The 20,866-nt window shown below is 36.7% G+C and overlaps 1 pseudogene; it reads left to right on the top strand.

Moving 5' to 3' along the window:
• Positions 1-1,307: 1,307 nt before the first annotated feature.
• Positions 1,308-1,706, top strand: LOC132519186 (brain and acute leukemia cytoplasmic protein-like; annotated as a pseudogene).
• Positions 1,707-20,866: the final 19,160 nt, after the last annotated feature.

The raw sequence follows: 20,866 nt of genomic DNA, 5'->3' as shown, positions 1-20,866 counted from the left end.
AGTTTTGCAAAGTGGCAGGGTACAAGGTTAATATATAAAACTTTTGTATTTTTGCATTTTTATATAACAAAGGAAAACAATTGGAAAATTAAAGAATATTCCATTTATAATAGTGCCAAAATGTAAAAGAACTAGTAATTAATTTAACAAAAGATAAGCAAGGCTATATACACTGAAAACTATAGCATACTGTTGATAAAAAGTAAAGAAGACCTAAATAGAGATATTTACTATGTTCATGGATTGGAAGAGTTAACATTGTTAACATGTTAATTTTCTTTAAATTGACCTATAGAATTAATCCAATCTTGATCAAAATCTTAGAGCCTTTTTTGGTAGAAATTAATAAGTTGATTTGAAAATTTATGTGAAAATGCAAACAATTCAGAAGAACCAAAGTAATTTTTAAAAAGAACAAAGAAGACATACATTACATGAGTTTAAGACTTGCTATGAAGTTACAGTAATCAAGACAGCATGGTCCTGGTGAAAGAATAGATCTATCAAATGGTTAATAGAACAGAATAGTGAATCCAGAAAAAAACCTGTACATACATGCTCAATTGATATTTGCTGAAGGTACCAAAGCAATTCAGTGGGTGAAAGAAAATCTGTAACAGTGTTGGAACAACTGGATATCCCTGCAGAAAAAGTAAACATCAAACCTTAACATACACAATACACAAAAGTTAACTTGAAATGCCTCATAATTGTAGTGGTAAAAATATAAAACAGCAGGAAAAATATTTGAAAATGTGGGTTAACCATTGTTTTCTTAGAACATAAAAGGCATAAACCACAAAGGAAAAAAATGAAAAATTTGACTTCATGAAAATTGACATATAGCTCTTCGAAAGACACCTTAAGAAAACAAAAAGGCAAGCCATATGAATGTGAGGATAGATATACACAGCAGCAAGTAATTGGAAAGTGATTCACCATAGTGCCAAAAACAATATAATTTGAATAAATATATGGTATGAGGAATAATTTATAATTCAATAATAACAATTAAGCCAATGATAATGGACATAAAGATTTGAACAGTTTACAAAGGAAAATATTTGGCCAATAGGCTCATGAGAAGATACTTAGCATAAGGTCGTAAAGGTCATTTATGTAAATCATAAAGAGTTATCGGCGGCAGAGGAGGCAGCGGGCGCCGCGGGAGCTGGGCAAGTGGCTGCAGCGCGGGCAGGCGGGTCGGGGCACGTGATGCAGCCGCCGCCGCCTCCTCGCCGGCCCGGCTGAGCCGCCGCTGGAACCGCGAACCGAGCAGCTGCCGGGCGCGCCAGCAGCGCGGGAGAATGGGCTGCGGCGGGAACTGGGCGGATGCCATTGAGCCCTGCTACTAGGAGAGCTGGGCTCGCGGGACGGAGTCCACATGGCTCACCTACACCGACTTGGACGCGCCGCCCAGGGCAGCGGCCCTGAGGCGGGCGGCCTGCACGCAGGTGTGCTGGAAGATGGCGTGCCCGGATCGACAGCCCCAAGTGGAATATCCAACCCAGAAAAGATGAGCTGTGGGACCTAGTGCCCAAATCCTCAGGGCCTCAGCTTAGGCCCCCTGACCCAGAAACAGAATGGCCTCCAGACCACAGAGGCTAAAAGAGCGGACGTCTGCAAAAGAAGTCACCGTTAATGTCGCAGACAGCATCCAACAAGTGGTCAGAAGTCGAAGAATCACAAAGAACTGTGGCAACTAGCAGAGTGTTCAACCAGTTGAAGGGCAGAGGGACTTCTTTGGTGCCCTTCACATCCTGGACCCCATTGCAGAACCTTGAAGATGTGGGTGGCCCTTACTGTGTGGGAATGCTGCCAAGTGCCTTGGGAGACTGTCTTAGCCTGTTGGGACGTTCTCAGCCTCCTATTTATCACTTGAATGTATTGGCACAATACTCCCACAAGGTAATAGACTGCAAATGTATGTTCAGTTTGCTTCTTGCAACTCCTGCAGTGTGGTCTGATGGAAAAGTGGCGAGCAAAAGCCATGGGCCAGTTTAGGAAACGGAAGAGTAGAAGGGGTAGGTTCCTGGCTGAAAGAGTCACAGTCGGTTCTGAGCTCTCCTGGCCATGTTCCTGCGCACTGTTTCAGGCAGGCTTATTCCTTCATTCTTCCTTTTTGATATACCACCATCACAAAGCTTACCGTGTTCACTTAAAAGTTGACTTTCACCCAACTCTAAACACACATGTATGAGGAATCAAGAAACAGGAAAACTGTTATTCTTGTTTCCTTAGCTCAGGATGAGACAGATTCAGATCCAATTTTACAGAAACTAACCCCACCAACATCCATGGTGTGTCCCAGGGAGGCCTCTGTGATACAGTCACACCCATTTCTCTCTCATCTGCCTTCAGCATCCCCCCAGGCCGGGGTCCACGTCAGCCTCTGAACCATAATATCACGGTAGTGGTCACCTCGGAGCCATCAGGGCTCAGCAGACATTGCATTTTTCCAGCTTTCCACTTCCCTTTGCTTGTGTTCTTGAGTGTTTTCTCTCTCCAATAAGGCCATTTGCAGTTAATCAAAGACCAGGCTCACAAGAGGGAGAAAATCTGGAACATGTTGGATTCCCTTTGACCTCTCTGCACAGCCCAGGACTGTGTCATTTGGTATCTGCAAAGGAATTGCTTTAAAAAGTCAGTAACTAGTTGGTTTGAGTTCACATGGACATTAGATCCACATGCACTGTGTCAGAAATCAGTAGCTGAGGCAGTAAAAAAAAAAAAAAAATCGGTAAGAATAAAATTTTCTAGCATTTCTTTAGACATGTTAAGGAGGATGTATTTTCCTCCAAAGTAATGTAGCATGATCTTTAAATGACTGTTAACATGCCTGGGATTGGGAAAGGAAGGACTAAAGTTGTACTGAATGATACCAGTAAACTCCATGTTCAGCAGAAAAAACAAAACAACAACAACAACAAAAGTTATCACTATCCATTCATTAAAGTGGCTAAAATAAGTAATGACAGTACCAAGTGCTGGAATGGGTGTGAAGCAACTGAAAATCTCATATACCACTTTTCAAAATGTAGAAGTGGAATAACCTCTTCATAAAACTTTAGGACAGTTTCTTAAAATATTAAATGTGTATCTACCTTATGAAGCACTATCGCATTCCTAAGAATTTTTCCAAGAGAAGTAAAAAGATATTTCTACATAGATTTGTATGTGAATATTGATATCAGCTTTATTCACAATAAACAAAAATCCTACAAACAACTGCTATATTAACATAGCATAACAGAGAGGGAAAGGGGCCTTACTTTTCTTTCTTTCCTTTTCTTTTCCTTCTTTTCTTCTCTTCTCTTTTCTTTTTCTTTTTCTTTTCTTTCACCATTAGATGGCTGAGCAACCCTTATAAGTGTTTGAGAATATTTACCAGCTATATCTTGGATGGAATCATAGTGTGGCAGGGGCAGGTGGTGATTTTGCTGGCTCAGAGCAGCAGAGTGACCACCTCAGAAGTGGAAAACATCTGGAACTAGGGTGAAATAGTGTCACATAGTGGCCTGGATGGCATGCTGCAATAAGGGCCTTTGAGAAGTTGACTGGAGGAGACAAACGAGCCGAGGTGAGAGAAGCAAAGAGCAGAAGCAGGTCCGAGTTGGATTTCATGTAGCAGATGGCATGTGCAGTACACCTTAAAAGAGGATTGAAATCCTCCTTATCAGGTTAATGGGGAATAAGATTAGTACATTAACAGTAATATCAATTTTTTACTCTAGTAGAGACATTTGGGGAAATTTAAGTCAATTAAAAATACAACAGGATTCCTATCAGCAGTCACAAAAATTTGGGTGCCAGACATGGCTATAAGCATCTTGTCTCACAGTGCATGTCTTTAAAGTTGGGATGCCTGAAGTAGGGTTCAAGCCCTTCTTTCCTCAGGAAGAAGTTCTGGGTTCTAAGTTCCCTCATGACTGTGGGCCATTGCACTGGGGGTGGGTTTTATGGCGAGATTGTGTCCCAGCCTCTCTTGCCTGCTTCAATGTGGTTTTCTTCTCATTTGCCTGATGTGTAGTTGTCACTTAGCCAGTAGTTAGGTTTTTTTCAGAGGAAATTGTTCCGTATTGTAGCTGTAGACTCAATGTGTCCGTGGGAGGAGGTGAGTTAAGGATCTTCGTATATCACCATCTTGAACTGGAAACTTTTTCACAGCTTCTACATCCCCACCTCTACATCATCTGGCTTTGGTGGCCAGTGGGGCTTATGTTTGCTCATGGGTCTGTCCCACAGGACAGGGACCAACAGGGAAGGAGTCCTTAAACAGCTACCACCACTGGGACACATCAAGAGTTAACAGATCCGGGAGTTCAGTCTTTCTGTGAAGGAGGCCTATTAGCTAATCACTATGATTGCAGCCTGAGGGGCAGGCTTCTACTTAAACATGTATCTAAGGGCTAAGTGTAATTCTTTCCAGAGACTTAGGAGGGGGGCACTATCTTTGCACTCATCCTCTGTCATGCTCCAGAGCACCAGTGTTTCCTGAAGGCAGCTTTACATGCATCTGACACCTAGTTTGTAGGTCTAGCACCCTGTTTTATGTAGCTGCCACTCAGGGGATGCCTCGTGATCACCTGGCTCTGGTGACCAGAGGGACTTGTATTCTTGGATCCCATAGGACTGTGGCAATCAGAGAAACAGTTACTGCAGGCTTCCACCCCAGGGCAGTGCACAGACATTGGACAGAGGCACTCCCCCAAGTCTTTTTGTGAAGGAGGCCTCTTTGCTTTGGCTTGAGGAGCAGGCTTCAGATTTAGCATACATGTAGTGGCCTATACAGCTGCTCTAATAGGAACATAAACTGGACACCATCTCCTTCTGTCTTGCTCCAGCTCACCGATATCTCCCAGAAAAGAACTTATACACTCATTTGGAGCCCCAATTTTTGTGACAGCTGCCAAGGGATCACCTCCAGATCACCTATTTGGTGGCCAGTAGGGCTTACACTTGTGGTCTTACAGCACTGTATATATTCACATACTTTTAAAAGCTGCTGCCTAAGGGTCTTGTTTCTAGTCAGCCTGACCCTAGGTGTTGATATTCTCTCTTTTGGGACACTTACAGTTCTTGGTACATCATCAACTACTGGGAGCTACTAAAAATATAATAGGCCACTTGGACAAGCACAGAGGTTTGAGAGGTGACAGAGACCTGAGGTAGGATTAAACAACAAGGTTCATTTCCAACATGAGGTCACTCCCTCCACTGGGGGAGGTGGTTGCTTCAGCTGTTGTATAGAAACTAACACATAGAGTCAAGCAAAATGAAAGAACAGAGGAATATGTTCCAAATGAAAAATATGATGAAACATCAGAAGAAAACATTAATGAAACGGAGATAAGTAACTTACCTGCTAAAGTGTTCAAAATAATGGTCATAAAGATGCTTACTGAACTGGGGAGAAGAATGGATGAACACAGTGAGAACTGCAATAAAGAGATGGGCAATATGCTGCAGGACACAGTAACAGAGCTGGAAAATACACCAGAGGGGTTCAGCAGCAGATTAGAAGAAGCAGAGAAAAGGATCAGTCAAATCAGAGACAAAGCAGCGGAACTCACCCAATCAGAGTAGCAAAAAGAAAAAAAGAATGAAAAAAAGTGAAGGTGGTCTGTGGGACTTATGGGAGAACATCAACCAGACTAACATTCACATTATAGAGCTCCCAAAAGGAGAAGAAAGGGACAGAAATCTTATTTGAATAAATAATGGCTGAAAACTTCCCTAACCTGGGGAAGGACACAGACATCTACCTCCAAGAATCCCAGAGAGTTCCAAAGAAGATGAACCCAAAGTGACTCACACCAAGATATGCTATAATTAAAACATCAAAAGTTAATGACAAGGAGAGAATATTAAAAGCAGCAAGGGAAATCAGCTTGTTGCATACAAGGACAACCCCTTAAGACTGTAAGCAGATTTTTCAGCACAAATTTTGTGGGCCAGAAGGGAGTGGCACAGTATATCCAAAGTGCTGAAAGAAAACAAAATTCCAACTACGAATACTATACCTGGCAAAATTATCATTGAGAATTGAAGGTGGGAGAAAGAGTTTTTCAGACAAGCAAGAGCTAAAGAAAAGTTCATCTCCATTAAAATTTCCTTAAAAGAGATGTTAATGGGACTTCTTTAAGTTGAAAGGAAAGACACTAATTAGTGACAAGAACACATATGAAAGAGTAAATCTCACTAGAAATGTAAATATCAAGAAAAAGTAGTGGATTAATTACTTGTAAAGCTAGTATTAAGGTTAATAAACAAAAGAAGCAAAAAATAACTATGATTACAATAATTATTTAAGGGATACACAAGATACAGATACTTAAAAAGTGACATTAAAAACATAAAATGTGAGGGCAGGAGTAAAAATGTTGAACTTTAGAATGGGATTCACATTAATTTATCAACTTAAAATAGACTGTTGTAAGTTGTTACATGTAAGTGTCATGGGAACCATGAAGCAAAAACCTATGGTAAATACACAAACAATAAAAAGAAAGAAATGTAAGCATACCACTGAAGAAAGCCATCAAACCACAAAGGAGGAGAGAAAGAGAAAACGAAAGGAGCAAGAGGAACTACAAAAACAGCCAGAAAACAATTTAAAAAATGGCAGTAAACATATACCTATCAATAATTACTTGAAATGTAAATAGACTAAATTTGCCAATCAAAAGACAGAGTGGCTGAAAAAAGAAAAAAACCCAAGACTTATCTGTATGCTGCCTTTAAGAGACTCACTTTGGATGTAAAGACATGCAAGACTGAAAGTGAAGGGATGGAAAAAGATACTCCATGCAAATGCAAATCAAAAGAAAGCTGGAATAGCTATACTTAACATCAGACAAAATAGACTTTAAAACAAAGACTGTAATAAGAGACAAAGAAGGGCACTACATAATGATAAACGGTCAGTCTAACAAGAAGGTATGATATCTGTAAATATTTATGTACCTAATTAGGGGCATCTAAATATATAAAGCAAATATCAACAGACCTAAAGGGAGAGATAGCAATACAATAATAGGGAACTTTAATACACTCATATCAATGGATGGATCATTTAGACAGAAACTCTATAAGCAAACATAGACCTTAAATAACACATTAGAACAGATGGACTTAGATATTTACAGAACATTAAATCCAAAAGCAACAGAATACACATTTTTCTCAACTGCATATGGAACATTTTCTAAGATAGATAACATGGTAGGCCACAAAACAATTCATAATAAATTCAACTGGGTTGAAATCATTAAAAATAAAGCATCTTTTCCAACCACAGTGGTATGAAACTAGAAATTAATTTCACAATACTGGAAAATTTATAAATATATGGTGATTAAACAAAATGCTACTGAACAACCAGTGGGTCAAAGAAGAAATCAAAACAGAAATCAAAAGAATACCTTGAGACAAATGAACATGAAAATGTAAAGTATCAAAATTCATGGGGCAAAAGCAGTTCTAAGATGGAAGTTAATAGTGATAAACTCCTACCTCAAGAAACAAGAAAAGTCCCAAATCAAATAACCTAACTGCACCTCAATGGACTAGAAAAAGAAGAACAAATGAGCCCAAAGTTAGTAGAAGGAAGGAAATAACAAAGATTAAAACAGAAATAAATGAAAAGAGACTAAAAAGATAATAGAAAAGATAATGAAACTAAGGGCTGATTCAGGGTTATAATAGCTCTGTGTCAAGATTCTCAAATGTTTGTTGCAGAGTTTTGTTTTGTTGTGCTTTTTTTTTTCTGCAGTGTGCATTAGTCAGACTTTCCCAGAGAAACACAACCAATAGGTGGTTTTATATATATAAGTATATATATATTTTATATATATATATATATGTATGTAATATATACACATACATTTAGATATGAAGAGATTTATTATAAGGTACTGGTACACACAACTGTGGAGGCTGAGAAGTACCAAGATCTGTCATCTGGGCTGGAGACCAAGGATAGCTTGTGGTGAAGTTTGTAGGCCTGTGTAATGGAGTTCAGGAATCAGGGTACTGGTTCTCAAACATTTCCTTTGTACGTTCTGTCTAAGGAGATGTGGATTTAAATTTTCTTATACCCCCATCCCTTTTTTTTGGTTTCTTGATTTTTCTACAATTTAATTTTTATGATTTTTTATGTAAAATTTAGATTCTGAAACAGATTCCTCATGTCAAAAATAGGTATTCTAAAATGGTGCAGTATTCTAAATATTGCAGTTTAGTGTCATAAGAAACACAACACGTGGACAGTATGACTTTCTGAATTACTCATTCTTGCTCAGCTACCAGATAGGTGATTTGGATAACATATTAGCTAAAATTATCTCTTTATAATATGAGGTGATGACATGAGATGATATCCAAGATCCCTTCCAGCTCTAACATGTTTACTTCTATAAAAATAGTAATATTATTTTTATCACAAGCAGTGAGTACTATGTTGGAAAGAAAGAACAGTTATAAAGAAGAGCAATGCTATTGAAAAATATAGACAGTGAAAATATTTTCTCTTACCACCACTAACAGGATTAAGTTGTAGCAAGAACAAAGAGCTTATAGTTAATATAACTTAGTTAATGTCCTAATTATACCTCTTGTTTTAACCATTTGTAAATTGATATTTCTCGGTAATTTCTCCAATTTCTATTATGACTTCAATACCCTCAAAAGTCTCCCCATCCTAATTAATTCTGTGCATTCCCTGGGCATGTTTTGGATGTGAACAGAAATTATCAGTCAACTATCTATCCTCAGTACTCTGGCCTCCTCTAGTATCAGCTGCTCCTCCCTTAAATGCTCATCTTTGAGGCCATTGTAGTGGATTCTGTCTCTCCCACTAAGCTATTTACTGTCAGGCATCACCATTATTGCCTCCCTCTGGGTATCACCATTGCTACTGTCAGTATCCACTTTTGTTTGTGCTTTTTAAAGACCTTTCTTTGATAAAGTCAATGTGTGAAACTTATAGAAGCTGGCAGTTTTCCTCTCTCTCTGCTTGAGTGTTGTTTTTATCCTCAGGGGTACCAAAAGCCTTAGTGCTTATACTGCAATATCTTAGAAAAACTTTTGTGAAATATTTGGCTTTTATTGGTAACTACTGTCATGTACACCCACTATAAATACACATACCATTTCTCCTTGTCCTTTGTTAAGAATCATAAGAATGGGTGAAATGAGAAAGTAAACAAAAAATAGTTATTGTGGTTGATCATGGGGAAAGAGAAACAAGAACAGTCATAGGCACATGAAGAACAAGAATTCATGAGTGTGTAGTGTGCGTGTATTATGGCGCTTAAGAGGTATATTGTGCTGTAATGTGCTGTACATATAAGAGATGTCATCTAAGAACTAAATCAAGAGGGAGTTGTCTCAGAGCAATGTGGTCTGTATTCATCTGAGGGAGATGACTAGGGGACATACAGATTATTTAATGTATTCATTATTCAGTACACAATTTTGATCAATTGGATGGAAGGTAAAAATATCATATAGAGTTATATATGATATAAAGCTATATATAGCTATATAGAGTGAAGGGGAGCAGAATACGCCACCCCCAAATATGCCACTTTGGCATATTAATTATTTAGAATTAAAGTTACTTAAGAAACAGCCAGTTCAAGGACACTCTGACCCTCCTTTGTCACCCTAAAAGCAATAAATAAATCTCCCATGAAAGGTACCCTTCTTGTACCAGGAGGGTACAAGGTATCCTTACCACCAGAATTAGGGAATTCAGGGCTGAGAAGCCTGTATAAACAGACCTTGTTAGTTCTTCACTAATTTTCTATCCCAAGCCCCAACCCCTTTGTCTTACTAATTCTTCACAAATTTATTTCTTTGTCTGAAAGGTATAAAAGCTGCCCGCTTTGGTCATGTCTTTGTATATCATATTTTTATGAACTCCCGTATGTATAAAATAAAATTTGTTTTTCTCCTGTTAATCTACCTGATGTCAATTTAATTATTAGGCCAGCCAAAAAACATAGAAGAGAAGAAGGAAAAGTTTTTCTCCCCTACAAGAGCTTTATAGCTACTACTTTTATTTATTTATTTATTTATTTATTTATTTTAACATCTTTATTGGAGTATAATTGTTTTACAATGGTGTGTTAGTTTCTGCTTTACAACAAAATGAATCAGTTATATATATACATATGTTCCCATATCTCTTCCCTCTTGCGTATCCCACCCCTCCAGGCGGTCACAAAGCACCGAGCTGATCTCCCTGTGCTATGCGGCTGCTTCCCACTAGCTATCTACCTTACGTTTGATAGTATATATATGTCCATGCCTCTCTCTCGCTTTGTCACAGCTTACCCTTCCCCCCCCATATCCTCAAGTGCATTCTCTAGTAGGTCTGTGTCTTTATTCCTGTCTTACCCCTAGGTTCTTCATGACATTTTTTTTTCTTAAATTCCATATATATGTGTTAGCATACGGTATTTGTCTCTCTCTTTCTGACTTACTTCACTCTGTATGACAGACTCTAGGTCTATCCACCTCATTACAAATAGTATAGCTACTACTTTTAGCATCAGGAGAAGGTGAAAAATATTGGAGTTGTTGATGTTTGGGTTTTTACTTATGTCAATTAATTTAATTAATTTAAATATGTAATTAATAGCTTGTGCCTGTGTCCTTCAGTGTAATCTTGGACCAGTGCCTGAGGGTTTTGAAGGAACCACACATCCCCCATGAGGGAGTGAGCCTAAAGATAATTTGAGTTACAAACACTATGCTAAACTCTTATTGTCTTCTGCCTATGATGATTAAAGTTTTATTACTAGGTCAGATGTGTCTTCTTTACTCTCTTTTCTTGGTAGAAATGCATTCCCAAGAGGCTTGTAAGTTCCTCATGCAAATATTTGTTTAAAAGCATAAATAATCATCAAGATCCATTTCGTTATGAGCTTTCATCATCTTAGTTCAATTGGGAGACAGTGAATTACAGAGTTTGCAATATCAAAATAAGTTTGAGTCCTGCTTCTACTTAGAAAGCTGCAAGAGGAGGATGTTGCTCCCACATCAGGAACAAAGCCATATAAATTATAAAATTATAACTTTTTTTTACCCATTAGAGATTTTGTAAGGCTGAAGTTGTAAGGCAAGCAGATGAACTGAATTCCACAAGGTAACAAGCAGAGGAGGAGATATAGGGTATACTGAATGTTACACATAGGGCAGATTGTGGGAGGAAGAAGTGTTAGACATGAACGCAGGTGCAAAGTAAATCTGTGCATGCAGGCATGCAGGTGGTAATTGGCTGATGCTGGGGGACAGGACTGAATAATGCCTATGTATTGGAATTTCTCTTCTGCAAAGCAAAAGCTGACTTATCCTTGGGGGAAAAGGAGAAAAGTCTTTCACACCATGGCCCCAGAACAGCATCCACTACCACTGGAAAAAGGATAAAAGCAGAAGCCCTCTAGCACTGATGGAAAAGCTAGAGCCACCCCCACCTCCCCAGTACTTCTGACCCAAGAAAATCTTGGCAGCTGCTTGGGAAGAGAAGGCCTTTCCCCATCCATCTTGCACTGATACTAGAGAAAGGGCAGGAAACCCACTAATATTGAGGATCCTTCATTGGTTCCAAGCAGAGAATCCCTGCTGCTGGTGTAGCATTACAAAAATTACAAAAACATCGTCAACTAATTCATTATTAAGCAATAAATCAATCAGTAGAACCATACCAGAGACTGAGGGTCCATAAATTGGAACCATCAGACAGGGGTTTTGAAGTAATTACAGTTGATATATTGACGGATATATAGTAGAAAAAGTTAAAACATGAGCGAAAAGAGTAAGAATTGAATGAGAGAAATGAAAAAGATTTTAAAAATGAGTCACAGAAATGCTTGAAATTAGAACCAACTAATCAAATAAGAAAAAGGAAAGCACTGTATCAGAGATTATGTAGTCCATATCCTCTGAAGATAAAACATCAAGATGGCATTAGTCATGGAAGAAGTGTATCAATAGAAATCCTTATGAGGGAAAATGGAGAGTGAGTAAAGGGATGGTGGCAGAGCTGTCAGACCACAAAGGAAGTGTGATTCTATATGAAGGAGCAGGGAGAGGATGGAAGGAATGTTGGGTGGAAGTTTCTTTCACACATGGGTTATAAAGAAACTTCAAGCGTGCATAGATGACTTATATAAGAATGTTTAAAATGCTTTTAGTTTTTGTAACAAAGAAGTACAAGCAACCAAGCCATCCCTTGCTACGAAAACTGAGAAATTAAATGTAGTATGAGCATATAATGGAAGACTTAGCACAATGAGTAGCACACATGCACACATGTATTTCACAAAACACTGTATATTTTCAAGGATACATTTACAACTAAATAAGCATATTGATTGGCAATGAAATGGATTGAAAAACTATGCATTCAGTATTCTAGAGATAGGAATGAAAGAAGAGAGGAATATGACTGGAAAAGGATGAGGACAAAGAAAAATAAAATACAATTAAAATAAATTAAAGAGGGGCTTTGGACATAATGATGCTTATATTATGCCATGAACCTAATTATATATATATGTGATGTTCTTAAAAAAAGAAAGAAAGAAAAGAAAGGAAAAGAGATCTATATCTTCTTCCTTCAGAGTTAAACAGCATTTCCTGACTTCTTTCTGTGAAGATGAGGGTATTGGTATGTGTACTCTTCCCTCTGCCTTCAACTTCAATAATCTGCACATTGTTTATATTAATATTCTCTTCAGCATCTATATTTTAGCCTTCCATATTTTGTCTACAAGTTGATTCTAAAAAATAACAACTACTGAGGAGCTTTTTAATCATTTTGACTATGTAAATAGTATGCATTGCAAAGCCAAGTAGTATCCTGGATTGCATCTTCTACTCTAATTGTTGAATGTTAACAATTACCAGACCACTAAAATGGGAGTGTTCCTTGGATCCACGTCAAATAGTTTAACTTTTCTTATTTAGCGTCAACCACACAATATCTGGAGCCATTTTTATTTCCACCATATGTGGACAATACTGTATTTTGGAGGGAAGTGATTTCTAATTTTTTAATTTGTTGAGACTAAAGACATATGCTCTCTACTAATCCATTAATATCATCCATTTCTCAGTTAGTTTATCTATTATGTGGAATGTAGTCCAGTATTCTTGATGACATTCTTCTTTTTTTAATATCTTTATTGGAGTATAATTGCTTTACAATGTTGTTGTTAGTTTCTGCTGTATAACAAAGTGAATCAGCTATACATATAAATATATCCCCATATCTCCTCCTTCTTTTGTCTCCCTCCCACCCTCCCTATCCCACCCCTCTAGGTGGTCACAAAGCACCGAGCTGATCTCCCTGTGCTATGCAGCTGCTTTCCACTAGCTATCTGTTTTACATTTGGTAGGGTATATATGTCAATGCTACTCTCTTACTTTGTCCCAACTTACCCTTCCCTCTCCCCCTGTGTCCTCAAGTCCATTCTCTACATCTGTGTCTTTATTCCTGTCCTGCCCCTAGGTTCATCAGAACCATTTTTTTTTAAATTCCATGTATATGGATTAGCATATGGTATTTGCTTTTCTGACTTCACTCATTATGACAGACTCTAGGTTCATCCACCTCATTACAAATAATTCAATTTTGTTACTTTTTATGGCTGAGTAGTAGTCCATTGTATATATGTGCCATATCTTTTTTATCCATTCATCTGTCAATGGACATTTAGGTTGCTTCTATGTCCGGGCTGTCGTAAATAGTGCTGCAGTAAACACTGTGGTACGTGTAGCTTTTTGAATTATAGTTTTCCCTACGGTATATGCCCAGTAGTGGGATTGCTGGGTCATATGCTAGTTCTTTTTTTAGTTTTTTCAGGAACCTCCATAACGTTCTCCATAGTGGTTGTATCAATTTACATTCCTACCAACAGTGCAGGAGGGTTCCCTTTTCTCCACATCCTCTCCAGCATTTATTGTTTGTGGATATTTTTGATGATGGCCGTTCTGACTGGTGTGAGGAGATAACTCATTGTGGTTTTGATTTACAGTTCTCTAATGGTTAGTGATGTTGAGCATCCTTTCATATGTTTGTTGGCAATCTATATATCTTCTTTGGAGAAATGTCTATTTAAGTCTTCTGCCCATTTTTGGATTGGGTTGTTTGTTTTTTTTGATATTGAGCTGCATGAGCTGCTTGTATATTTTGGAGATGAATCCTTTGTCAGTTGCTTCATTTGCAAATATTTTCTCCCATTCTGAGGGTTGTCTTTTTATCTTGTTTATGGTTTCCTTTGCTGTGCAAAAGCTTTTAAGTTTCATTAGGTCCCATTTGTTTTTTTTGTTTTGTTTTTATTTCCCTTTCTCTAGGAGGTGGGTCAAAAAGGATCTTGCTGTGATTTATGTCATAGAGTGTTCCGCCTATGTTTTCCTCTAAGAGTTTTATAGTGTCTGGCCTTACATTTAGGTCTTTAATCCATTTTGAGTTTACTTTTGTGTGTGGTGTTAGGGAGTGTTCTAATTTCATTCTTTTACATGTAGCTGTACAGTTTTCCCAGCACCACTTATTGAAGAGGCTGTCTTTTCTCCATTGTATAGTTTTGTCTCCTTTGTCAAAGATAAGATGACCATATGTGCATGGGTTTATCTCTGGGCTTTCTATCACATTACATTGATCTATATTTCTGTTTTTGTGCCAGTACCATACTGTCTTGATTACTATAGCTTTGTGGTATAGTCTGAAGTCTGGGAGCCTGCTTCCTTCCAGCTCTGTTTTTCTTCCTCAAGATTGCCTTGGCTATTTGGGGTCTTTTCATGTTTCCATACAAATTGTAAATTTTTTTGTTCTAGTTATGTGAAAAATGCCATTGGTAGTTTGATAGGGATTGCATTGAATCAGTAGATTGCTTGCGGTAGTATAGTCATTTTCACAATGTTGATTCTTCGAATCCAAAAACATGGTATATCTCTCCATCTGTTTGTATCATCTTTGATTTCTTTCATCAGTGTCTTATAGTTTTCTGAGTACAGGTCTTTTGCCTCCTTAGGTTTATTCCTAGGTACTTTAATTCTTTTTGTTGCATTAGTAAATGGGAGTGTTCCCTTAATTTATCTTTCTGATTTTTTGTTGTTAGTATATAGGAAGACAACATCCTTCTTAATGCTGATTTTTTTCAACTTCACATGGAGAAAAGTTTTAAAAGTAGAAAAAACATGGAAAATACTAGGAAAAAAACAAAAATAGGCCCTAAATATAGAGATTAAACCCATATGAATTTATTTGTGAATTTGCATTTATTAATTAAATCTGGTTAGGAAACAGGTTATTCTGATACTGTGAAATTGTTTATTTTATAATTAATGATAAGAAAAATGACAACATGTATTGTACATTTACTATCTGATATGCTATATGCTAAAAGTTTTACATACCTTATCTCATTTTTCACAACATTTCTAGTTTGGGGTTTAATTATCATTCCTATTGAATAGATAAAATGAGACTTAGAGAATTCATATGCTTTTTACACAAGGGCACACGGCTTGAGAGGTAAAATGATTCTGGTTGTCATGGACTGAAGAAATGAAGATGTGGGGGATATTGTTGTTAATGTAAACTTTTTATCAGTTAGGATTATAGGTGACTGTATACAATAGTTTGCTAGTGCTGCCATAACAAAATACTACAGATTGGGTGGCTTAAACTACAGAAATTTATTTTTTCACGGTTCTGGAGACTACTAGTCCAAGATCAAGATGTGAACAACTTTAGTTTTTTCTGAGGCCTCTCCCCTTGACTTGTGGTTGCCTGCCTTCTTTCTGTGTCCTCACATGGTCTGTCTTGTCTGTGTCCTAATTTCTTTATAAGAACTCCAGTCACATTGGATTAGGGCCCACCCATATGACATCATTTTAACTGATCTCCTTAAAGGCCTCCTCTACCTCCAAATATAATTATGATTCTGAGGTGCTGAAGTTAGGACTTCAGAATTTGCGGGGAGCACAACTCAGCCCATGATACTATATATTCTTAATATATTTAGGGGCAGCTAGAGTATAGCAAATGGATTAAGAAAATGGATTCTAAATCTAGTCTGCTTGGGCTTAAACCATGTTCTGTGAGATTTCTCTGATCTATGCTGGATTTCTTCATTTGTAAAATGGGAATAAAAATACAATCTTATATCAAAGGTCTATATAAAAGATTTTCCTCAATACATGCATTTAGAATATAGCCCGGTGTGTCATAAGTAGTGAATAAAATTTAGCTTAAAAAATTCACAAAAAGTGTATAATTTCTAAATAGGTTATATAAACATGGCACAGAGTTTGCCAGTATGTATTGAGCAGATGATAAAGTGGGAAATTCATACCAAAAATATTCATGATTAGACCCCAGATATTGCCAGAATTCAAATTCATATGTTTTCAGAAATGTACAAATTCCATGAGATTAATTTTAAATTAAACAATAAATATGTAATTTATAACAATAATAAATGTGTTAAAAAATAACAATAAAAGATAATAGCAAGATCTACCTTGACAAGTTAATTTATAACAAGGGTTCACGATAATTATGGGGTTTGCACATTACTGTTTTTGAAGATAAAGGGTAAAACGCTGTTAGCTTAGTTTTAACCACCAAATATCCAATCCATTTTTTAAACTTTTGTAAAACAAAGATATTACCCAGAAGAATTATTTTATTTGTTTATTTATTAATTTGATATTGTAATGCTGACAAATGAAAAAAATTAATTTCCTGAATTCAGGTAATCAATTCAGCTTTTTAAAAAACATTTCTATTTCATACTGAAAAAGGGCCATATTTAAACTTAAGATAAATAGAATTCACTAGTAAAAAGATGGAGAAAATAAAAGTACATAGAGTATTTTATGTTTCAGGGAGGAGTCTCAGATCACTAGCTTTATATCTAGACTTTTCTTTTATCCACTTAAAGTGTTTTAATCCACTTGAGTAGCTCTCAGACAAGGTAGAATCTGTAGTGTTTTACTTCGTGTGTGTGTGTGTGTGTGTGTGTGTGTGTGTGTGTGTATGTGTGTGTATCTGTATTTTTTGACTGACTCTATTGGAATTTCTATTTTTTTTGTGAGGGGCAGTTTTTACTTGGATTTCTATTTGTTTGCAATTAGACTGTGTTAAAGAAAAATAATTGTGCTTTATGAAGTACTTCTCAGCATTGAGTGCATATTGCTTATCCTAAGAACCTATGGATTATAAAAGAGAAGAGAAAAGTAGAAAACTAACATTTCTGGACTTATGTGCAAAGTTTTTAAGAAATATATTTCTTTAATAGAGAAGTTAAGCACCTTGTCCATGGTTACATAACTAATAATTGTCAGAATTTGAATGATCACTTCACTACAAGTCCCATAAAGATTTGGTGAGTATATTCATGACAATCTGTCTTTATTGTTTTGTTAATATTTTTACTTTCATAGTTTGAATAATTTTTTAATTGTATATATCTAATGACACTATAGGGAGGAATTTTTTTTTTATCTTTATAGCTTCTATGGGTCTATGAAATAAACTGACAACAGACAAAGTAACAGGAAAAAAGGTATACAAATTTATAAATTAAAAAAAAATTCAATCTATTTAAACTGAAAAAGAAAACAAAAGCATTTTATCCCCCATTTCTCTGACATCACAACCCCTCCCACCTCAGGTAATCAACAATTTGTTCTCTGTATCTATGAGCTTTTTTTTTTTGCGGTACGTGGGCCTCTCCCGTTGCGGAGCACAGGCTCCGGACGCGCAGGCTCAGCGGCCATGACTCACAGGCCCAGCCACTCTGCAGCACGTGGGTTGCTCCTGGACCGGGGCACGAACCCGTGTCCCCTGCATCGGCAGGCGGACTCTCAACCACTGCGCCACCAGGGAAGCCCCTTTTTTTTTTTTAATTTTTTTTATTTTTAGATTTTACATATAAGAAAAATTTTACAGTATTTTTCTTTCTCAGTTTGACTTATTTCACTTAGCATAAAGCCCTTGAGGTCTATACATGTTGTTGCAAATGGAAAGATTTCATTATTTTTTATGACTCAATAATATTCCATTATGGAGTGTGTGTGTGTGTGTGTGTGTGTGTGTGTGTGTGTGTATGTATATGTCACAGTTTCTTTACTCATTCATTCATCAATGGACAGGTTATTTACATATCTTGGCTATTGTAAATAATATTTTAATGAATATGGGGATGCATATATCTTTTTGAGTTAGTGTTTTCATTTTTGTTGGATAAATACCCAGAAGTGGAGTTGCTAGATCATATGGTAGTTCTACTTTTATTTTTTGGAGGAACTTCCATATTGTTTTTCATTGCTGCACCAGTTTACTTTCCCACATACAGTACATAGGGTTCCTTTTTTTCCACATCCTCTCTAGTACCTGTTATTTCTTGTCTTTTAGATAAGTAGTCATCCTAACAGGTATGAATAATATCTCATTGTGGTTTTGATTTGCATTTCTTTGATGATTAATGGTATAGAGGAACTTTTTCTGTACCTGCTGGCCATCTGTATGTATACTTTGGAAAAATGTCTATTCAGATCTTCTGCCCATTTTTAATGGATTCTTTTGCTGTTGAGTTATATGAGTTCTTTATATATCTTGGATAATGCCCCTTTATTAGATATGTTATTTGAAAAAACTTTTCTCCATTCAGTAGGTTGGAGTTTCATTTAGTTGGTGATTTTCTTTGTTGTGCAGAAGCTTTTTGATGTCATCCTCTTTTTAAATTTTTGTCTTTGGTGCTTTTGCTTTTGTTATCAGATTTAAAGAAAAAATTCATTACCAAGATCTCTGTCAAGGAGCTTATCACCTATGTTTCCTTCTAGGAATTCTACGGTTTCATGTCTTACATTCAAGTCCTAAATCCATTTTGAATTAGTTTTTGTGTGTGGTTTAAGATCATTGTCCAGTTTCATTCTTTTGTTTGTGGCTGTGCAGTTATCCCAATGCCATTTATTGAAGAGACCGTTCTTTCCCCATTGTATATTCTTGGTTCCTTTGTCATAAATTAATTAACCATATATGCATGGGTTTATTTGAGCTTTCTATTCTGTTCAGTTGATCTATGTGTCTATTTTTATGCCAATACTATCTTTTTAAAATTATTCTATCATTGTAATATAGCTTAAAATCAGGTTGCATGATGACTCTAGCTTTGTCATTCTTTCTCAAAATTGCTTTTACTATTTGGGGTCTCATATATGTGGTTACACACAAATTTTAGGATTGTTCTATTTTTATGAAAAGCAACATTGGATTTTTGATAGGGATTGCATTTAATCCATAGATTGCTTTGGGTAGTATGGACATTTTAACAATATTCTTCCAATCTGTGAGCATGGAATGTCTTTCCATTTACTTCTGTTTTGTTCAATTTCTTTCCTTAATGTCATAGTTTTCAATATACTGATCTGTCACCTCCTTGGTTAAACTTATTCCTAGGTTTTCATTATTTGTAATGCAATTTTGAATGGGATTGTTTACTTAATTTCTCTTAGTTTATTATTAATGTGTAGGAACACAACATATTTTTGAGTATTGTTTTTGGATCCTGCAACATTATTGAATTGGTTTGTTAGTTCTAACAGTTTTTTTGCTGGAGTCTTTAGGGTTTTCCATATATAATATCAGTCATCTGGAAATAGTGAATTTTACTTGTTCCTTTCCTCTTTAGGTGGTTTTTATTTCTTTCTCTTGCCTAGTTGCTTTGACTAAGACTTCTAATACTATGTTGGATAAAAGTAGTGAGAGTGGGCATCCTTGTCTTATTCCTGATATTAGAGGAAAAGCTTTCAGCTTTTCACAGTTGAGTATGATTTTTAGTTGTGGGGTTATCATATATGATCTTTATTATGTTGATGTGTGTTCCTTCCGTATCTGATTTGTTGAGAGTTTTTATCATAACTGGATGTTGAATTTTGTTGAATACCTTTCGTGGTCTATTGTGATGGTCATATGATTTTTATTCTTCATTTTGTTAATGTTGTGTATCACACTGACTGATTTGTGGATGTTAAAACTTCCTTGCATCTCTGGAATAAATCCCACTTGATCATGGTATATGATCCTTTAAATATATTGTTGAATTTGGTTTGCTAACATTTTGTTGAGAATTTTTGCATTTATGTTCATCAGGGGTACTGGCCTGTAATTTTCTTTTCTTGTGGCATTCTTGTCTGGCTTTGTTATCATGCTAATATGGGCCTTATAAAATGATTTTGGAAGAGTTCCCTCCTCTTCTTTTTTGGGAAGAGTTTGAGAAAGATTGTTATTAATTTGTCTTTAAATGTTTGGCAGAATGCACCAGTATAGCTATCTGATCCTGTACTTTTGTTTCTTGGTAGGTTTTTGGCTACTGATTCTATGACCTTACTTGGAATTGGTCTGTTCAGATTTTCTATTTCATCATGATTCCCCACTGTCCACCAGAGACAGGTGATCTGGAGGTGACTCTGGGGGTCAGTCACAAAAATTGGAGCTCCTGATGAGTGTGTAAGTTCTTTTCTGGATGATACCAGCAACATGGAACAAGGCAGAGAGAGAGCAGCAAGATGGTGTCCACAGCTTATTTTCCTTGCGAGCAGCTCCATAAGCCACTAAATATGTGTGAAACGTGAAACCTGTCCCTAAGGCTGAAGCTCCAGGACAAGCAAAAAGCCTTCTTCACAGAAAGGCTGGGTGGGGCTGTGGGTAGGTGCCTCAATCTGCTTTATGTGTGGAGCCCCTGGGGTTGGTAGCCTGTGAAGAACCTTTTCTCTGATTGCCACAATTCTGTGGGATCCAGGAATACAAGCCCTCAGTCATCAAAGCCAGGAGATCAAGGGCTGT

Source organism: Lagenorhynchus albirostris, chromosome 4 (genome assembly GCF_949774975.1).
Source record: "Lagenorhynchus albirostris chromosome 4, mLagAlb1.1, whole genome shotgun sequence".
NCBI classification, from domain to species: Eukaryota; Metazoa; Chordata; class Mammalia; order Artiodactyla; family Delphinidae; genus Lagenorhynchus; species Lagenorhynchus albirostris.
Note: the sequence above shows the minus strand (reverse complement) of the source record. Positions and strands in the feature narration are given on the sequence as shown.